Genomic DNA, 19,218 nt, shown 5'->3' on the forward strand with positions numbered 1-19,218 from the left:
TAAATGTCTGCTGAATCATACAATCAGATTTGGAAGAGGTCATGTCAAGATACTTCCTGGTTCAGCTTTCCACCTCATATAAATTGGTTCAGGATTCTAATTTATGTGACCATCCAAGATTTCTAAATATATCTAGTGAAAGAGATTCCAAGCTCTGTATTGATAGGCTTCCCAAAATTTAAGGAATGTTAGTTAGGTCAAATCTTTTCTTATTTCCAGTCTACATCCTCCTTCCTTAATTTTCCAATACCTAAGTAAAGATAAAGAGCAGTGAGACCCTTACAATAAATTTCATCTGTTAGAGATTAAATTGTCCAGCATCCTCTTCCCGTATCAAATAACTCTTTTTACCCCTTTATCAATATGTACAAGCATTTGGCCAACTCATACTTTTCTTAAAGGCATCTTTTCACAAGTTTCAGAACAGAAAATCAAAATCTCTCTAAGCCTTACTGAGTTTCTCCATCTGTAAAATAAGGAAAGGTAGTAAGTACAAAGTTTCTGGCCAACTTACCCACATGTTAACCAGCCTGTTCTGTAGGAAGTATAACCAAGCAAGTAAATTGTGCCAAGCCTCACTCCATTTCTTCATCTATAAAATGGGACACTAAATATCTGGCTGGTCCACCCACAGGGTTGCTTAAGGAGATACTAGATGTGGGAGTGCTTTGGAAACTGCAGGATTTACAGATTTAAAGGATCATTCTTTCTCTTTTATTTTTTCATTTTATTTTTTGCAAACTCCTTTTTTGTTTACGTTATTAAAGTTGTTCCCACTTTTTCTCACTTTTCCCACCTCCACCCAGCCCCATTATGATAACTTGCTTCATAATATTTTTCTTATTCTGTGCCAGGTACAGAGCAATCATTTTGAGCTTACCCCCATTTATTTCTCATAACAATCCTGGAATATGGTATTCTCATCATCATGACTTTATGTGAAACAATGCCTGGTATGTTTCAGGCACATACATATTTGTTGAGGAGGAACTTGGAGCATGGAGAGGCTAGTGACTTCTTCAAGTAAATATGACTAGTTAGCGATGGAAGTAGAAATTAAACCAGACCCTTGCTCATCTGTAAGTCAAATTATCATTCCTTATACACAGCTAGTTACATAAAGTTATTTTAATCTCTGGAGTAGAGTCTGTTTCACTCAAAACTGCACCTGAAACTGTCTCTACTCCTTTCGGTATCTTCCCACCTCCCAGAGTCCCTTCTTTTCCCCCCATCAGAGTGTGCACTCCGTGCTCACTGAAAGAACAGATGATGCCCAATGAGTGTTCTCCCCAACTCAGAAGTATCTACATTTAAACAGCGAGTGAACCTTTAAGCCAAAGTAGTGAATACGAATCTTAGATGAGCAGGCATTACCAAACACATAAAAGACATTTTGTGGAAGAGGTGAGCACAGAGGGAGGTGGGAAAGCCTGTACCATGTCCCTGAATGCCCCTGAAGTTATACCAAATCACACCTGATATGTGGCCAGCGTGCAGCATTTAGTTGGATAAGCAGTCTGGTTGGAATTACTTTGACTTCTCCAGGTCATACCCACTTCTCCACAATCCCATTATGTTGCTGGGCTCACTCGACTCTTTCAGCATTCGATTAATAGTGCTAATTATAAAATGAAAATCTCTTTCTAGTTTATGTAGTACTCCAACATTCAGACTCTGATGCTATACTTTTTATTGTTTTTATTGTATTTTTTCATTACCATTTATCCCCCAGACCCTCTTCCACCTCTACTCACCCCTCCCCCTTCAATCACCATGCTGTTGTCTGTGTCCATGAGTTCTTTGTCTCTCTTTTCCTCTTTTTTGGCCCGATCCCTCCCTCAACCTCCCCCCAGAGCTGTCGCCCTGCTCTCTACCTATGAGCCTCTCTCTATTTTGCTTGTCAGTTCAGTTTGTTCATTAGATCCCACACGAGAGTGAAATCATATGGTATTTGTCTTTCTCTGACTGGCTGATTTCATTTAGCATAATGTTCTCCATTTCCATCCATGCTGTCACAAAGGGTAACTTTTTTCTTTTCTTTTTAAAGGCAGCATCTGACATAGGCCTGCACCAGAGTCTTTGCTGATACTATACTTTTTAAAATAGCCATCTAATGTTATTGGTCGAGTCGAGTCGAGTCGAGTCGGCAGCTGTCCGTCTCGAGAGACGATGGTGTAGCTTCTTAAGTGTCTATCTGCACCGCCGAGAATGGCTGTGCAGTCCGACTTGGGAGTGACACGGTATCTGTCTCCTCCCGTGTTGAATCGACATCTTGCGATGACGCTGGAGTGTCCTCTCCAGTGAAGCTGAAGCTACAGAGCCTGGGCAGGGTGATATGGAGGGTCTGCTGTTGCCCATGCAGCAGACCCCCCCCTCTCTTCGCAGCTGAAGGGTCCAAGGGAAAGACGGAGTCAATACAGCTTGGCTTCAGGTGCGCCGCAGGAGTTGCCGGTGTTGACTACAACGTCAAACCGCCTTAGGGACTCCGGCTCCGGATTTTCTGTCAGGGTTTACTCCCTTAGCCTTTCCCCTGAAGAGGTATGCCGCAAGGCAGCGGAGGTTTTTTGGAGTCAGAGTTTTCCTTCTCTGATGTGCCCTGACTGGAAGATCGAACCAGCGACACTTAGCTCGCAGGCCGACGCTCAATCCACTGAGCCAAACCAGCCAGGGGGAAATGTTATTGGTACACACTGAAATATTGATCCACTCAGACCTGTAAAAATAATTAATGATTTGTATACCACTCCTTTCTTCAGGAACCAAAGCTGACAACTGTATCTTCTATAGACGATAATTATTTTTCATTCCTTTCCAAATACAAAGCACTATTTTTCAAGAAGAGTTTCCAAAGAGTCATATCTTTGGCTTCCATAAAGTTGTAAGTGACCATAACCTTCAGTTAGAAAGAACCCAACATTTTTTTGGAAATGCACCAATTATTGCTCCACTCTCCATCACACCATAAGGAAATCTTAGCTCGTCAAACTCACCAAATTAAATATGCCCCAGCAACATCTTAGAAAGGTCCATTACTACATTTGTTAATATGTAAGCCAGGTCTCTGCAAGTCTAGATGGTCACTGCTATCCTATATATTAATTAGCAATTAGAGAAAGGCACTCCCTCTGGTGGAAGTAGCACCAGGGGCACTGGCTTGACTTGCATATAGAGCCTTTTTTCAATCCAGGAGACCACGTGGATTGGGGTTGGGGGGCAGGGGCATACTGATACCAGGAAGGGGGGCTGTGTATCCAGAACTTGGAATTGATTTGAATCCCCATTCACCCCCTTAGCCTGGTGCCTGTATGCAGTGGGCAGACTTTACAACTGTATGTTCTGGCCCTTTATATAAGGTATATATAAGATATAATGAGCAGGGAGTACATGATGAATTCCAATTATTCAAAGTTATTTTGGGAAAAAAATATTTAAGTATCTTATGTCATAGATGAATTCAAATTAATTTTAGATTTGTTTTGAAAGAGAAAAATATATTATTGTTTTTCATTTCTGGACGTTTTCACCTTCTCTTGTTTTCCTTCTTTTTTTCAGTTACTAGAAGCTCAAACTATCATAGATCTGCAAGATCATAATCCTGTTTTTTCAGGAAATTCATAACATTAAATTTGAACTTAATATTACATTGATATGCCTCTATTGTTTTTGAGCCATGAATGATGGAAATAATAAATTTAATTCTAGAATATTAGGTGGGGGGCGGGGGTAGGGATCCATACTCTACCTCTGACTGGCTGGGTAAATTGTTACTTTGTTAGGGAAGCTACTGAGAGAATGTGAAGCTCCTACATTTATGGTGATGCTTTGCTTTCCTCTCTTCCTGGGAAATAGCATCATATTATTTTCTGTCTTTGATGCCAGAATTTCTACTGGTAATACAAGTGCATTGGATATATAGAGTATTTTTTCTAACAAATAAAATTTTTAAAGCTGACATCAGAGAGCTCATCTATTAAATTTTATATTCAAAAGGAGATAACTGGGGGTCATCCATTTATCCATTCTTCTGCCTTTTCTCCCCAGAAAGTCACAGATCCTTATGAAGCTTATAATGTTTTCAATGATTCGCAGTCCATCAAACAGAGGTTTGTTGCCTTAGAAAGTCTAAGCTTACTCTAGTGAGAAAGCTGAATCAGTAGAAGGGACTTTAGAGACCATATATGAGAACTTTCCAAACTTTTCTGGAGATAAGAAGCAGAGTCTATGGTCCAAGTGCTTCTTCTGGAGATCCTGTTTCATTGGGTCTCAGGTAGGGTCTGGGGATTTATTTCTTTGACAAGAACCCCAGGTGATTCTTTCACGCAAATTCAGGCAGCGCTTTGCTTTATAGATATGGTGGTGGGGTCCTGGGAGGTAAGATAGCTTTCCTGAGGCCAAAGAGCTGGTCAGTGACAGAGATGGGAGTAGAACAGAAATATCTTCATTGGCTTCAAGTCTTCATAAAAGGGACTAACATATTTGAGAAACATTTTCAACCATGGTACAGATTGAGAGTTGTGAAAAAGGAAGTTATATAAACAGAAATCTTAGTCATCTGTAACTCCTTGTTTCAGATTCATTCTGGTTGAGCATTTATGACACCCTTGTCTTTTATTTGCTGAGCACATTCCTCCAACCTGTTCCCTAATTGGCCCCATGTGTTTGATTAGGGTTTATGGGCCCTCCCTGGTAGCTTTGGGCTAGTCATCACTTCTGTCCCCTTCATGTCTCTGATCAGTACTTTTCTTCTCCTTAAAACTTTTATCACACCAGACATGTCTCCCTTGTTGACTTACATTGCACAGTTACTTCCCACACCATTCAATTTATCATCCTCTCATTTTACTGCTCTAATTCTCTAATCCTCTGTGTATAACTTTAATTTATTCTTGTTTATATGAATGTTAAGTGTTTGCATATGAGACAGGTGTCACAGAGTGAAAATACTGCCATGACAGGGATTAGAGCTACTCATTTCTAGTCCCAGCTCTGCCACTATGAAGCTGTATGACCTTGAGCAAGTCACTTGGCTTTTCTGTTATTCAATGAAAGGGTTAAACTCAGAGATCCTGAGTCCTTTCTTTCTATACCTCTGCCTCAGCTCTTCAAGGAAGGAAGCAAGGAGTGGAGAGAGGGAGAAAGGGAGGGAGGGCAGCAGGGAGGAACCATCTTTTCTAATTTATTTTTCTTTCACATGAAGTTTATTTCACAAAGCAACATAGAATAGTCACTCAATAAATGCTGACACTTCCGTCATTGGTCTAGTTTGACTTTCCTTCTCCTATCACAGATGGTGCTTGAGCCACACATATCTGATTAGAGATGACGTTTGTTTGGGTAAAGACTAAAACAGTACCAACTGTGTGTCTTTCCAGTGGCATCATCTCCTCCCATGAAATCGCACATCCTGTTCATTAGCCCTCCCTATTTGCCATTATAATAGAATGTTATTTCCTCCTGTCTCTTTTACCTTACAAGTTCTTTGTAATTTTAATTATAGCATTCTTAATTTGGGGGTGTATCATATGATTTATTCATACCCCTGATGATCTGGTTTGGTCACCTCATTCTTTAGAATTTCCATTTGCAATTAGGTCTCTGGTTCTTTCATGTTTTTACATTTGTTTAGAAGGTACTTGGGCCTTGGCCAGGTGGCACAGTTGGCTGGAGCATCATCCAGTGCACCAAAAGTTTGTGGGTTCGATTCCCCATCAGAGTACATACCTAGGTTGCAGGTTCACTTCTCAGTAGGGCACCTACAAGAGACAACTGATTGATGTTTCTCTCACATCAATGTCTCTCTCTCTCTCTCTCTCTCTCTCCCAAATCAATAAATATAGCATTGGGTGAGAATTTAAAAAAGAAGAAGATACTTGATCTCACAATCATAACCACAGTACATTTACTTGTTTCTGTTTTGTTTTGTATTTTGTTAGTAGCTCTTAAAACATATGGCACTCTATCATATATAAAATCGCTCTATTCAGTCAATTGGTCCACATTTAAATTTACTAACTTTAGACAAACATACAAGAAAGAGAATATAAGAAGTATGGAATGATAGTAAGTCACTCAGAGTTTGAAATAACACTAAAGATTGTACGGTAAAAGAATGCAAGCTTTCAGGACCTTGGACAGTTAACAACAAAACATACCCTTGCTGTAATCCCTGGTAAAACCACATAAGCAAGCTTGTGGCACATATGAAAATCTATAGTCATATCAGACATGGTACTTCAAAACATCCTGCTGGGTTCTTTTTTTTTTCAGATGAAGCAGTATAAATGAATGGGTACCAGCATTGGGTACTGTTCCCCAACACTTTTCTCTGGCCTTCTTTCTAAAATTAATAGAATAGGAAAATTATTACTTAATATTCTGATACATAATATTACTTGAACTCCAAGTGGAAACCTGAAGATGATCAAAACACCAGACAGGGCCACATCCAAATTGTTGGGCCACATGCTGAAGTTCAACTTCTAAATCTATAATTTCTTGTTGGTTTCCCCAGATGTATTTTCAGAAAATACAATCAACAAGCTTTTAAACTGATCATGGACAACGTTCTATGTTCTACATTTTACAAGAAAATAATCAAGACTTCCAATGAGCATATGAAGCCGAGGCTGTGTGCTCACATACAGGAGGGTAACCAGCTTCAAGGTGTTGATGGAATGATTCAGAAGGCAAGGTGGTAGAGCTGCTGCAATGCTGTGCTGAGTGGCTTACACAGTCTTCCTTAGCTGGTTTGCTATTTGTTTTGAAAATGTAAGTTAACACTTTTGAATACACAGTCATGAAGAACTACAGGTGAGCAGTAACAGATGCAAAAAAAAAGTGCTACCTCACTACGATCCAAGAAATGCAAATTGAAACAACAACAGTGTGATGCTGTTTTTCATCTCTCAGCTTGGCAAAGATTAAAAAGATTCCCAGGGATGTACGGAAATGAGCACAATCATGCACTGCTGGGGGGAATGCAAATTGGTACAAGTCTGTGACGGGCAATTTAGAAATATGGATCAAAAGCCTAACAAATAATGATGAAGCTACAATATGTATGTAATAACAGATCCTCAATTCACTGTCAAGTAGAAAAAGCAGGTTACCAAGGTATATAATCATATATGTATGATATTTAAACTTATATTCTAAAAGGACATAAACCAAAATGCCATTCTTCTAGAGGATAGGATGGTTGGGAGGCAGGGAAGAGTATTTCATTTTGCTTACATGGTTTCAAATGTATCTGTATTCCACATGAATTAATGTTTCCACTTTAAAAACAATGTATCTAGGCCTGGCTGGAGTAAGTCAGTTGGTTTGAGCATCATCCCATAACAGAAATGTTGTGGGTTTGGTTCCCAGTCAGGGCACATACCTGAGTTGCAGGTTCAATCCCTGGTCTGAATGCATCTATTTCCCGGTCTGGACACATACAAGAGGCAACCAATCAATGACTCTCCCCCATATTGGTGTTTCTCTCCCTCTCCTCCTCTCTCCTTTATTCTCTCTCTAAAATCTATGAAATAGTCTCCTCAGGTGATGATTTAAAAAAAATTTTTAAACAATTTATCCAATTATCAATAGAATTCTAGTGGTAATGACTGCCTGGTTCCTCTTTTTCAGGGGGTCTACATCTGGTGGAATTGGTTTTGGCATGTTGAAGATGCTAAAGGGAAGCCAGTGGGGCTGGACAGTTATGGGCAAGCAAGGACATGGCCCCAAATCATGGTGAAAGAGCTGAGAAATGAATTACTCCCAGCCTTTATGTCATGGTAAAGAGTTTGTATTTTATTGTGGAAGCAATGGACCACTGTTTCGGGGGGGGGGGGAAACAAGGCAGAAGCAATGATTAGATCTGTTCTATTTTTTGCTTTCTTTTGTTTTTAATGACTCTGACTTTGTGTGGAGAATAGTAGAGAGTGAAGCAAGATTAGAAGCCAGGAAGATTGGTAAGATGACCATTGTGGAATATTGTAGATGAGATTAGGGCACTGAGTGTGTAGATGGAAGGAAATAGAAAGAATTGATTTAAATTTTGGGAGTAAAAATGACAAAACTTGCCTATATGCTAAGCTAGAAAAGCAGAAAGCAAGGGTATTTCCTACATTTGAAACTGGGGATAACTTTAAGTTATTCCTTAATATCAAATTTAGAAAGGCTAACCCACTCCTTTATGATAATAGTTTTCAAATCTTTTTATTGAAGTATGTCATGGTAGTGGGTTGAACTGTGGCTCCCAAAATGAGATGCCCACATCCTAATCCTAGGAACTTGTGACCATTACCTTGTTTGGAAAAGGGGTGCTTCATAAATAATTTAAATTAAGGATCTTGAAATGAGATTACCCAAGATTATCTGGTGGGCCCTGAATCCAATGACAAATGTACTTACAAGAGTGAGGCAGACACTTCCGGTCAAGATGGAGGCACAGATAGACATGTTTCACCTCCTTGCACAACAATAGAAAGAACTACAACCAGATGTCAAAACAAATAACATCCAAAACTGTCAGAAAAATCAGGTTGCATCGAAGTCCAACAACCCAGGATTTAAAGAAGCCACACTCATCCAGACAGGTAGGAGGGGCAGAGTCATGTAGACCAGTAGAGAGGAGCAGAGATGCAGGGCTATGCAGAGAGGTGGTGGCAGCAGTGGGACAGAGGGTCCCACACTCATATGTGGTAGGTAAAAATCAGGAGGGATATCCTGGGAGTGAGCAATTCCAGCTCTAGGCCAGACCACACAGTCCAAGGTTCCAGTGCTGGGTAGATAAATCCCCATAACTTCTGGCTGTAAAAACCAGTGGGGGTTGGGGTGACAGAAGAAACTGCTGAATTTTCAAGAGACTTTGTTAAAGGACCCACACAGACTTAGAACATATGCAAACCCACCCACTCTGGGATGTACCACCAGGGCAACAGCTGGAAGGGTGCCAGTTGCATACGGGAAGTAGATAAGTGACTAGAAATGGGGTGAGTGCTGGACAAACCTCCAAAAGACAGGCAACATCACTGTCCCCTCTCCAAGACCTCCCCCCACCCAGAGTCATAAAGCAGTGAAGCAGGTTGCCCTGCCCTGGTGATTTGCTAAGGCTCCACCCCACACAACTTACAGGTGCCTTTTCTACAATAGGCCACACTACTAAGACAGGGAGTCAAAGGAGCTCTACCTAATACACAGAAACAAACACAGGGAGGCTGTCAAATTCAGGAGACAAAGAAATATAGTCCAGATGAAGGAACAGGACAAAACCCCAGGAAAATAACTAAATGAAACAGAGATGGCCAACCTATCGGATGCAGAATTCAAAACACTGGTGATCAGGATGCTCAAAGAAATAATTGAGCACAGCCACAAAATAAAGGAAGACATGAAGGTTGTACAAAGTGAAAAAAAGAAAAATATACAGGGAACCAACAGTGAGGGAAGGAAGCCAGGATTCAGATCAACAATTTGGAAAAAAAGAAAAAAATAAACATTCACCCAGAACAGAAAGAAGAAACAAGAATTTAAAAGTGAGGAGAGGATTAGGAACCTCTGGAAAAATTTTAAATGTACCAACATCCAAATCATAAGGGTGCCAGAAGAAGAAGAGGAAGAACAAGAAATTAAAAACTTATTTGAAAAAATAATGAAAGAAAACTTCCCTAATTTGGTGAAGGAAATAGAAGTTCAGGAAGCACAGAGAGTTCCAAACAAGATGGACCTAAAGAGAACCACACCAAGATACATTATAATTAAAATGCCAAAGGTTAAAGATAAAAAGAGAATCTTAAAAGCAGCAAGAGAAAAGAAGAGAGCTACCTACAAAGGAGTTCCCATAAGACTATCAGCTGATTTCTCAAAACAAACCTTTTCAGGCAAGAAGGGACTGGCAAGAAATATTCAAAGTGATGAAAAACAAGGACCTACAACCATGATTACTCTATGCAGCAAAGCTACCATTTAGAAAGGAAGAGCAGATAAAGTGCTTCCCAGACAAGGTAAAGCTAAAGGAATTCATCATCACCAAGCCCTTATTATATGAAATGTTAAAGGGACTTAAGAGAAATAAGATCAAAACTGTGAACATTAATATGCCAACAAATTCACAACTATGAACAACTGAATCTAAAAAAAAACCAACTAAGCGAACAGTCAGAACAAGAACAAAATCATAGATATGAAGATCAATAGGAGGGTTATCAGCTGGGAAGGGGAAGGGGGAGAATGAAGGAAATGGTGCAGGGATTAAGAAGTGTAATTGGTAGGTACATAATACACAGGGGGATGTTAAGAACAGTACAGAAAATGGAGGAGCCAAAGAACTTATATGCACAGCTCACGGACATGAACTAAGGGGGTATCACTAGAGGGAAGGAGATACCAGGCAGATGGGGGCAAAGGGGAAATTTTGGGACAATAGTAATAGCATAATCAATAAATACATTTAAAAATAAATTACTTCTTACAGCTCTAGAAAAAAAAATGAGGCAGAGAGACATTGTAGACAGAAGAGAAGAAGTTAATGTGACCCCAGAGACAAAAGACAGGAGTGAGGCAGCTACAAGTCAAGCAATGGCAGCAGCCATCGGAAGCTGGAAGAGGCACAATGAACTCTTCCTGAGGGCCTCTGGAGAGAGAGTGCAGCCTTGCTGAATTTTGGACTTCTAGACTCCAGAACTATGAGCAAATACATTTCTGTTGTTTATCCATGCAGTCTATAGTCATTTGCTATGGCAGCCACAAGAAACCAATAAAGACATAATTTTTCTTTAAACCTGCACAAACCATAAGTGTATGGTTTAATTATCACCAACTGTTTACTACTCTTTCCCATTAAAAAATAAAATATTTAATTGTGGAAATTTTCAAATATATCAAAAGTCAAGAGGGTAACATAGTGAATCTTCATGTTCCCAAAACCCAGTTCCAATGATCATCAACACACAGTCCATCCAGTTTCCACTATACTTCCAAACATCCCTGCTACTGGATTGTTTTAAAGCAAATCCTAATTATATTATTATTCCATCTAAAAGGATATATCTCTAAAAGGTAATCACTTCTTTTTCTAACATAATCAAAATTCGACAGATCACCTAAAAATTACCAAAATGTTAACGATACCAAGTATCTCTATTTAGCATTCAAATTTCCCCAGTTGTGTCAAATATGGATTCTTTTTTCAGTTGGTTTGTTTGAAACAGGATCCAAACAAGAACAGCATTCTGTATTTGGCTGATATGCCTCTTAAATCTATAAATCTATGGGTTCCTCTTCCTTCTTTTCTTTTTTCTTCTAACTTATTCTTTGAAGAAAGCAGGTGAGATCATTGGCAGAGTACAATTCCCTGGATTTTAATTCATCTCTGAGTGTCTATAATATGTTCCTATCTCCTGCGTTTCCTGTAAACTAATGTCTGTATCTTCAGCAGATCCAACTTCAATAGTTTTAGCAAGAATACTTTATAGGTGTGGTTTGTACTTTGTACTACACCATGTTAATGCCCGGGTCTCCCTTAGTGTAACGCTGATTGATCATTGGTTTTAGGTGTTGTCAACCTAATCCATCCATTATAAATCCCCTGTTAGCTTTTCCTCTAATTATTTTACATGCATTGTGATAATTACCTAGAGTCATTGCGGGGGTGGGATACAAAACAATAATATTCTAATTCTAATACCTTTTTTGCATTTATTAGCTAGAATTGCTATATAAAGAGGAAAATTCCCTCATAAGTAATTTGATTACCTTTGCGGTATAGTCCATGCAGGAAAGACAGGATAGATGCCCAATTATTTCTCTATATGTGCCAGTTGTCAGAATAAGAATTTGGTTCTCTAGCATCCCCCAAAGATGACAAATAAATAGGGTTTTTTGTTTCCTTTTGTTTTCTGTTATTAGGAAACCATAAATGTTACTTTTGTTATCATTTTATATCCTATTTGGGGGTTTCTGGCCAGAAGCCACAAGTGTACTATTTCCCTGGCTGTGTCTCCTGGGAGCCACTGTCTACAAGTGAATCCTAGACCCACTAACCCATTTCTATACGTGCATCTTTGGTTAAACACCGGGACAGGTGTCTTGGCAATTTGCCAAAGGATCTTACCTGGTTAGTGGTAGGATCCAGGTGAGATTCCAAGTCCATGCTTTTTCTACTGTAAGGTAAATAAGATAGTTAAGCTACTTAGATTGTAAACATTGTGCTGCCAGATGTAGAGTAACCACAATAATTACAACAGTAAACACATATATTTGACAAAGGAGGAAGTAAAATTTGAACATCTTGTGGTAAGACTTCTTGTGATTTGTCAAGAAGATCAGTAAATGGCAATTTGTGCACCAAAAAAACAAACAAAAAATAAAAAAAAACAAAAGAATTTGAGCTGACTGTAAAATCAAAGGACTTGAGTTTAGTTAAGAGAAAACCTTATTCTACTTTGATACTGAAAAGAATCTGTTTTTGATTGTATTTTAAAGCAGAACATGAAACAGCCAAACTAAACAGTTCCCACAGTTTGTTCTACCCAGCTTTATTTTAATGTAAAAAAATAATATGTCAATATTAAATACAATATAATGTGCAAGTCTAAAGTTCCAGCTTCACAGCTCTTTATTACATGGATTCCAACAGAATATAGTTCAAATTAGCCCCTCCCTCCTAAAATATAAATGATGATGGTCAAGTGTAACGTAATACTCCTGGGATTGCAAGGGAAGGGTTAGCTCTTCTTCCTAGAACCTGATTTATAAAGTAAGGGATTTTGATAATTATTTATTGGTATCTACTTTCTTATTTAATAACAAAGCCTGGAGTCTTTTTACACACAAAACTATTAAAGTCAACATGTGTCCTTAAATTAATCCTTTACACTTCAATATATACAATGTGTGTGGTAATAGAGTTGCAGGAATTAGAAAATTTTAACCTGGAGAAGACTAATAATTGCTGGGGGATGGGAAGGGGGTGTACATCTATTGTACCAACAGCTAACTATCAAATGGAGTTGATATCGCCTTTGTGGGCTCCATACAAAGACCAGTGTGCATGAAATACAATAACATATACTTTAACTCAGCAATGTCACAGGACAGAGAACTCTGGCATCACCTTCTTTTCATTTTCTTTCTCATAATCAAAGCGTCCAGAAAGGGAAGAGAAATACATATGCACTTTCGCCCTCCCAGGTCAATTTATTTTTATTTATATTATGCTCTGACTCCTTAAAAATAATATTATTATAACGCCCCTCTTCCCTCCCCCCACCCCAGCAATCTTCCATCTTTTAACAGTTACATTTCTCTAATGGCCTCTCTGCATCTCTCTCCCTTCTCTGAGTTTTCTCTCCTGCCCAGGTTCTTCTTGTCTGGTTCAGAAGTCCTAGAGGAAGGTACACAGGAAGGGTCAGTGTCCCAGGGCTGGGGGTGGGATCCTGCAATAAAGAACCGGTTCCCCAATCTTGAAGCTTGTTTAATACTGCAGATTCTAGATACCATCCCACATTTAGTGATTCATATCTCAAGGGGTGGGGCCACAAAATGTGCATCTGTAACAAGCTTCCCAAGGAACTCTGAAAAAATGGGTCTAAGGGCAAGTGTCTGCGAATCATTCTGATGAAATACAGTGATTTTTTTCATGACCATAGAAAGGGGCACACTTTTCTCTCTTCCCATCTACCCCCATCAAATGAACCCTAACCACACATTATCACTATAATAAACTAACTCCATACACAAGCCCTAAGAAACTTAAAATCTTGGTCACTAAATTTTAAAACTATTATTTGAAACAGTGCTCTCCTTTCAGAGAGAAGGCTTTGCTTAAAATCATATCATTACCTTACTTTGTTCATGACCCCTACTGGGCCCAGGTGTTCACATCAACTAAGGCACTTTAGGTCTCGAGCGTCAGAGAAATCAATCCGACCCATCTTAAGCAGACAAGACATTTACTGGCTCACGTTACTGAAAAGTCCTGATATTACGGGCTTCCGTCACGGCTTGATCCAAGGGCTCAAAATGTCATTCCAACTCCGTTTCTTTCTGTCTGCATCTCAGCTGCACTTCTTCGGGGCTGCCTCTGTTTACAACAGAACTTCTTCCTCTCAAGTTTGCAAAGTAGTCTCAGGAGTTGCACATCGTGTCCTCCAAATGTCAAGTCCAGAGGGAGATCGTTTCCTCTCCCTTTGGAGTTCCAGCACAAGTGTTGTTACATATCATTGGTTCTCACGGGCCACATGGCCGTCCTTGAACCAATGACTGTGACGCAAGGAATGGCATGCTTAATTGGCTCGGTCTAAATCAGCGGCATCTGCTCTCTGCTGGAGCTAATAGTGGATTCAACACATAGGGACCAGCTGTGGTCAGGGTGGCTCTCAAAAAAGACACAGGGTACTATTCAAAAAGGGCAGACTGGACAGACAAAAATGGCATGATCTCAAGCGTATTTTGACAAGAAACACTAGTTGGCTGCAAACCAGTATTTTTAATCTTTTTATGAACTTCACGAGACACTTCCCAAAATGAGAGACTTCATGGCCTATTTTTACAAACTTAAAGCGAAATCATTATCCCCTCCCATTGACTTTTTTTGTCCTTCTTGTCTTCGTATTCAATTTTAAGCATGGAACTGAACAATATTAAAAAACTAAAAATAAAAATTCAATTGTGAAAGTAAAATGTCATTGAATAATGATGAAATATCTTATGGTAGCTGATTGCAGCAGTCCTTCAATTCTGGAATACGGTTACTTTTTCTAAGTGTTGTTAGAAACTTTTCAGATCTGTACATACAGTAGTCTAAGCTGCATAGTAAACAGAGTACCTGAAAACATAAAACGTACCTAGAATAAATCTGAACACTTAAAATCACGTTGTCCATAAGAAAATGAAAAAATTATCCAGCATATATAAAGAACTCCTACAAATCAATTAGACAAAGATAGACATTCATGAGAAACGTGGGCAAAATCCCTGAAAAGACACTTCACAGAAGAAACTATGCAAATGACCAGTACACATGTGAAAAGTGCTCAACTTTCTTAGTCATCTAGGACATGAAAATTCAAAGCGTAATGTGATACCACTTAACACAAACACAAAAAAAAATATGTGTTGACAGGTATACACAGTGACCGTGATTCTTTTCCACTACTGTTTAGAGTGTAAATTGGTACAACCATTTGGAAATCTATTTGATAGCATCTATTAATGTGGACATGTGTGTATCTCACTCTGAAATATATACCCAAAAGACATGACAACAGTGTTCATTAGAAGCACAATCTGTAGCAGTCAAAAATCGAAAACTACCAAAATGACCATCAGCAGCGGCATGGATCAATAAACCATGGTATAGTTGCACAATGTAATACTCTGCAGCAGAATGAACAAACAGCAATTACAAAGAACAACATGGGTGAGTCTCACAAAAATAAGGTTAAATGAAAGACACCAGCCAAGAAAGAGTATATATATTGTATCGTTCCACTTATATGAAAGTGAAGAACAGACTCCATTAATCTATGCGATTAGAAGACAAGATACCAGATAATCTTGAAAGGACAGAGACTGAAAGATTTGGGGGTGGGGGACGGGGTGAGATAATAGTCTGTCTCCTGGTATGAGTGCCAAACAAGTGTGTTAAGTTTGTGAAAATTCAGCTAGCTGACATTTATGTGCATTTCATTGAATACATATTATACTTAAAAGGTTAAAAATAAAAGAGGAAGAAATCAACCTGTCATTTCCAGCCTATCATTTCCTACCATTACCAATTCCCTCGCTGTTTTATAAAGTTGCTTTTCAGTGTTAGAATACTTGCTCTGTTTTAACAAGTGGTGGGTGGTTGATGTGATTGGTCTAGAAATAGTTTGTAGAGTGGTTTGGAAAGCGTGGTCTAAATGCTAGCTTTAAGCATTAGAATGTGTGCACAGTATTTTTCTGATAGAGATCACATTATGAAGTCACAGTACTTTTTACTCAATTTTATATTTTATCTGTGTAGTGTTGCACCCAGAAGCACTCATGATTTCTAGCTGCAGATTATTAAATAGTTGATTCCTATGAAGACCACAGCTATGAAAGGCATTAAATTACAGCAGGAATCAGATAAAGCCTTCGCTTTTGATCCTGAAATCTTGTTTGAAATAATGAGAAAAGTTTGAGAAGATATGCTGCCCTTTTTCATATTATCGCTATTTCCCATTAGTAGCTTATATCTAGCAGATACAGAGTAACTAATGGTCGAGTTTTAATAAAAAGTCTCTATTTCAGAGCCTGTTCAGCTTCCTCCAGCGTGAGCCCCAAAGTCTTTGAGGCAACCAGAGCTTTTCTAAGTGTTGCAACATCCTCTGTAAATAAAAGTGAAAGAGATAAATGATAGATAAATACGGATACAAGCTGGATTAACATTAAGAATAAACAAGTTATCCTTATAAGCAGCATCCTGTTGTTCAGAAAAAGTAGAGCTCATGGGCCATGCATGGCCATAAAAAATGCAAAAGAATATAAAGCTTCTTGAATTGTGAAATGACAAATTCATGGGCAGACATTTGTAAACAGACAAAATAGCAAAGGGGATGCATCAAGCAGTAAATAATTTTATTCTAAGGTCTTATAGCAATGAGGCAGTAGGGAGACAACTCAGAGGAATGTCCTCTGATGCCAAAATAGCAGGAAAATCAAAACAACAGTTTTTCTAACCCCCAACGTTCACAATAATAACTTCTATCTTTTGGAAGTTGTGATATTTTACTTTTATAATATAGAGCCTCCAAGCTTCTAAAATATTCTTATGACATTTTATTTTAAGATTTCTCAGAACCATAGACTGTCCTTTAAAATTGAATGAGATATTAAAGTTTATTTACATCAACTGTCCTTAAATTGTGTTCTAGGGAGCCTTGGGGACTTCTACTTGGTCTGTCAAGGGTGGCCAGGGATTGGTTAGAGGGGGACAGAGAGAGAAACACTCAGGACAACACCCCCAAACCAAGGCTAACATTAACAAGTAGAACCCCATTTTTTCTTTTTTCATATGGGGCTTCCACGTGTTTTTATTTGAAGAAAGCATTCGGGTACTTAAAAAATAAGAAATAATTCAAGTTCTAAAGAAGACAAACTCATCTGATTCAGTATCTCCGAAGCCGAAGAGTTGACAATCAAGGAAACCTGGTCCCCAGCAGCTAAGTGATCTGTCCCAAATCCCAGAGCTAGCCTGGAGCGGGATTGGAACTGGAACTTCCGTTTTCTGATTCTGAAATGAATGCACTTTCCAGGTCACCAGGTGCCCGTCAAAGAGCTTCGGTAGTTTTCAACATGACGGGATGGAAATCTTGAGTTGAAACCATAATGCTCTTATTTATACAGTCTTTACAGATTCCTTTATCTTCAGCGTTAAAGCCCTTATTATTTTTTAAAATAATGCATGGCATACTCCATAAAATAATACAGTTAACAGAACTAAGGATCAACTATACACAGTCCACTCCCTGTTTGCTCCAAAGGGCTATTTGCAAGTGCTAGAAGAAATTAGCTGCTAAAAATATTAAATTGGTTACAATCTGGAATTTTTCAACAGAGTGAAGCTGCCATGGGAACTGACTAGCTGATTTTAAAGCTTAAAATAGGATATATATATATATATATATATATCTATATATATGTATATACACATACACACTCTCTTCAGGTTTTTAAAAAATATATCAGGATGTTGGTTTTAAAATGCTATATAATTAGATACCAGCTTTCTCTCTGTCATACTAGCTTTATTTTCTAAAGAGAATCTACTGCAATTATTTTCTTTATCCAGTTTGGTAGCCAAATAGTTAACTAAAGTTAGGAACCTCTATTTTTAACTGTTACTATAGCCCAACTCCCATTTAATCTAAAAACAGCCATGCCTTTCACACCATTTTTAACCCTGCAAAGCTGAGGCTCATGCCAGTCCAAATTAAGGATGAGCTTAAATAGCACATCCTCAGGCAAAACCATGGCAACCACTACACAGTACACATCCTGCATCTTGCCTGGTAGTCCTTAAAATTCTCTAACCACAAGACAGGAAATCTGTTTGGTTTGGTTGTCATTTAAGGAGAGATTCACACTCTGGGGGTGGGGGTGGGGGGGGTCAACCATCTGCTTTTATTTAGGGAAAAATAGCTTTATGATAGTGTAAGCTTCACAATTAGGGAGAGACAGGAATAATTTTTATTATTTATTTATGTATTTACTTACTCACTGCCTTACTCCAAAAAGAGATCTGTGGTAAGTCCTAGAACCTCCAACAGGGGAGACAGAGGAAGTGAGAAGAATGATTGGACTGTGAGCTTTCTACAGTTGTGACCTCATAAACAAGTGGTTTGGCAGTCAGGTTAAATAATGAAGGTAAAATTAGATTCTGTGCAGTGGCACTGCCCAAGTACCAGTAGTAAATCAGGAAACAAAGGGATTTTTATTTTTCTGACTTTTTTCAAATTGAAAATATCTTTATGATTTTTTTTTCTGATTATAAAGTGAATATACATACGCTCAAGTAGCCAATCCATGCATTTTAGAAGAGTATAAAAAAGAAAGTAAAAATCAATCCAAATTATCCAGAGGCAACTGTTAAAATTGTGGTGACCGTCCTCCCAGCTCCCTCTGTGTGAGGACACACGCATGACTTAGTAAATGTATAGAAACGAAGTGGTGTTCTGCATCATGTTTTGTGATCCGCTTTTCCCACTCAATTCATTGCGAAGACTTTTCCATGCCAATTAATATAGATTTGCCATCCACTCTGCTGCATAGATGTACCAGAATTTATTTTTAAATTTCTTATTTAAGAATATGAAGAGTGGTTTTTCCAGCATTATGCTATTGTGAACAACCCTGCAATGAAGGTTTTTTACATACATATCTTTGTGCAACTGGTTAGTTATCTCTACAAGATAAATTCCTAGATGTGAGATTGCAAAGTCAAAGAATACATATATTTAACTTTTTGGTCCTTATTACTGAGACTGCACCCCAGGAAAGTTTAGCCAATCTATATACAGGCTTGTTAGGCATGTGAATAAAGTTTCTCTGCACCCTCACCAATATTGGGTATCTCATTTCTTTTTTTATCTTTTCCCATCTAATAGACAAGATGTCATTATGTTTTGATGGTAGCAGCTCTTCTCCCATCAATTCATAACTCAAATAAAAGAACAAATATAATTAAATTCAATGAGACTGTTGAAC

The sequence above is a fragment of the Furipterus horrens genome, unplaced genomic scaffold (assembly GCF_987537825.1).
Source record: "Furipterus horrens unplaced genomic scaffold, mFurHor1.1.pri manual_scaffold_3, whole genome shotgun sequence".
Lineage (NCBI taxonomy): Eukaryota > Metazoa > Chordata > Mammalia > Chiroptera > Furipteridae > Furipterus > Furipterus horrens.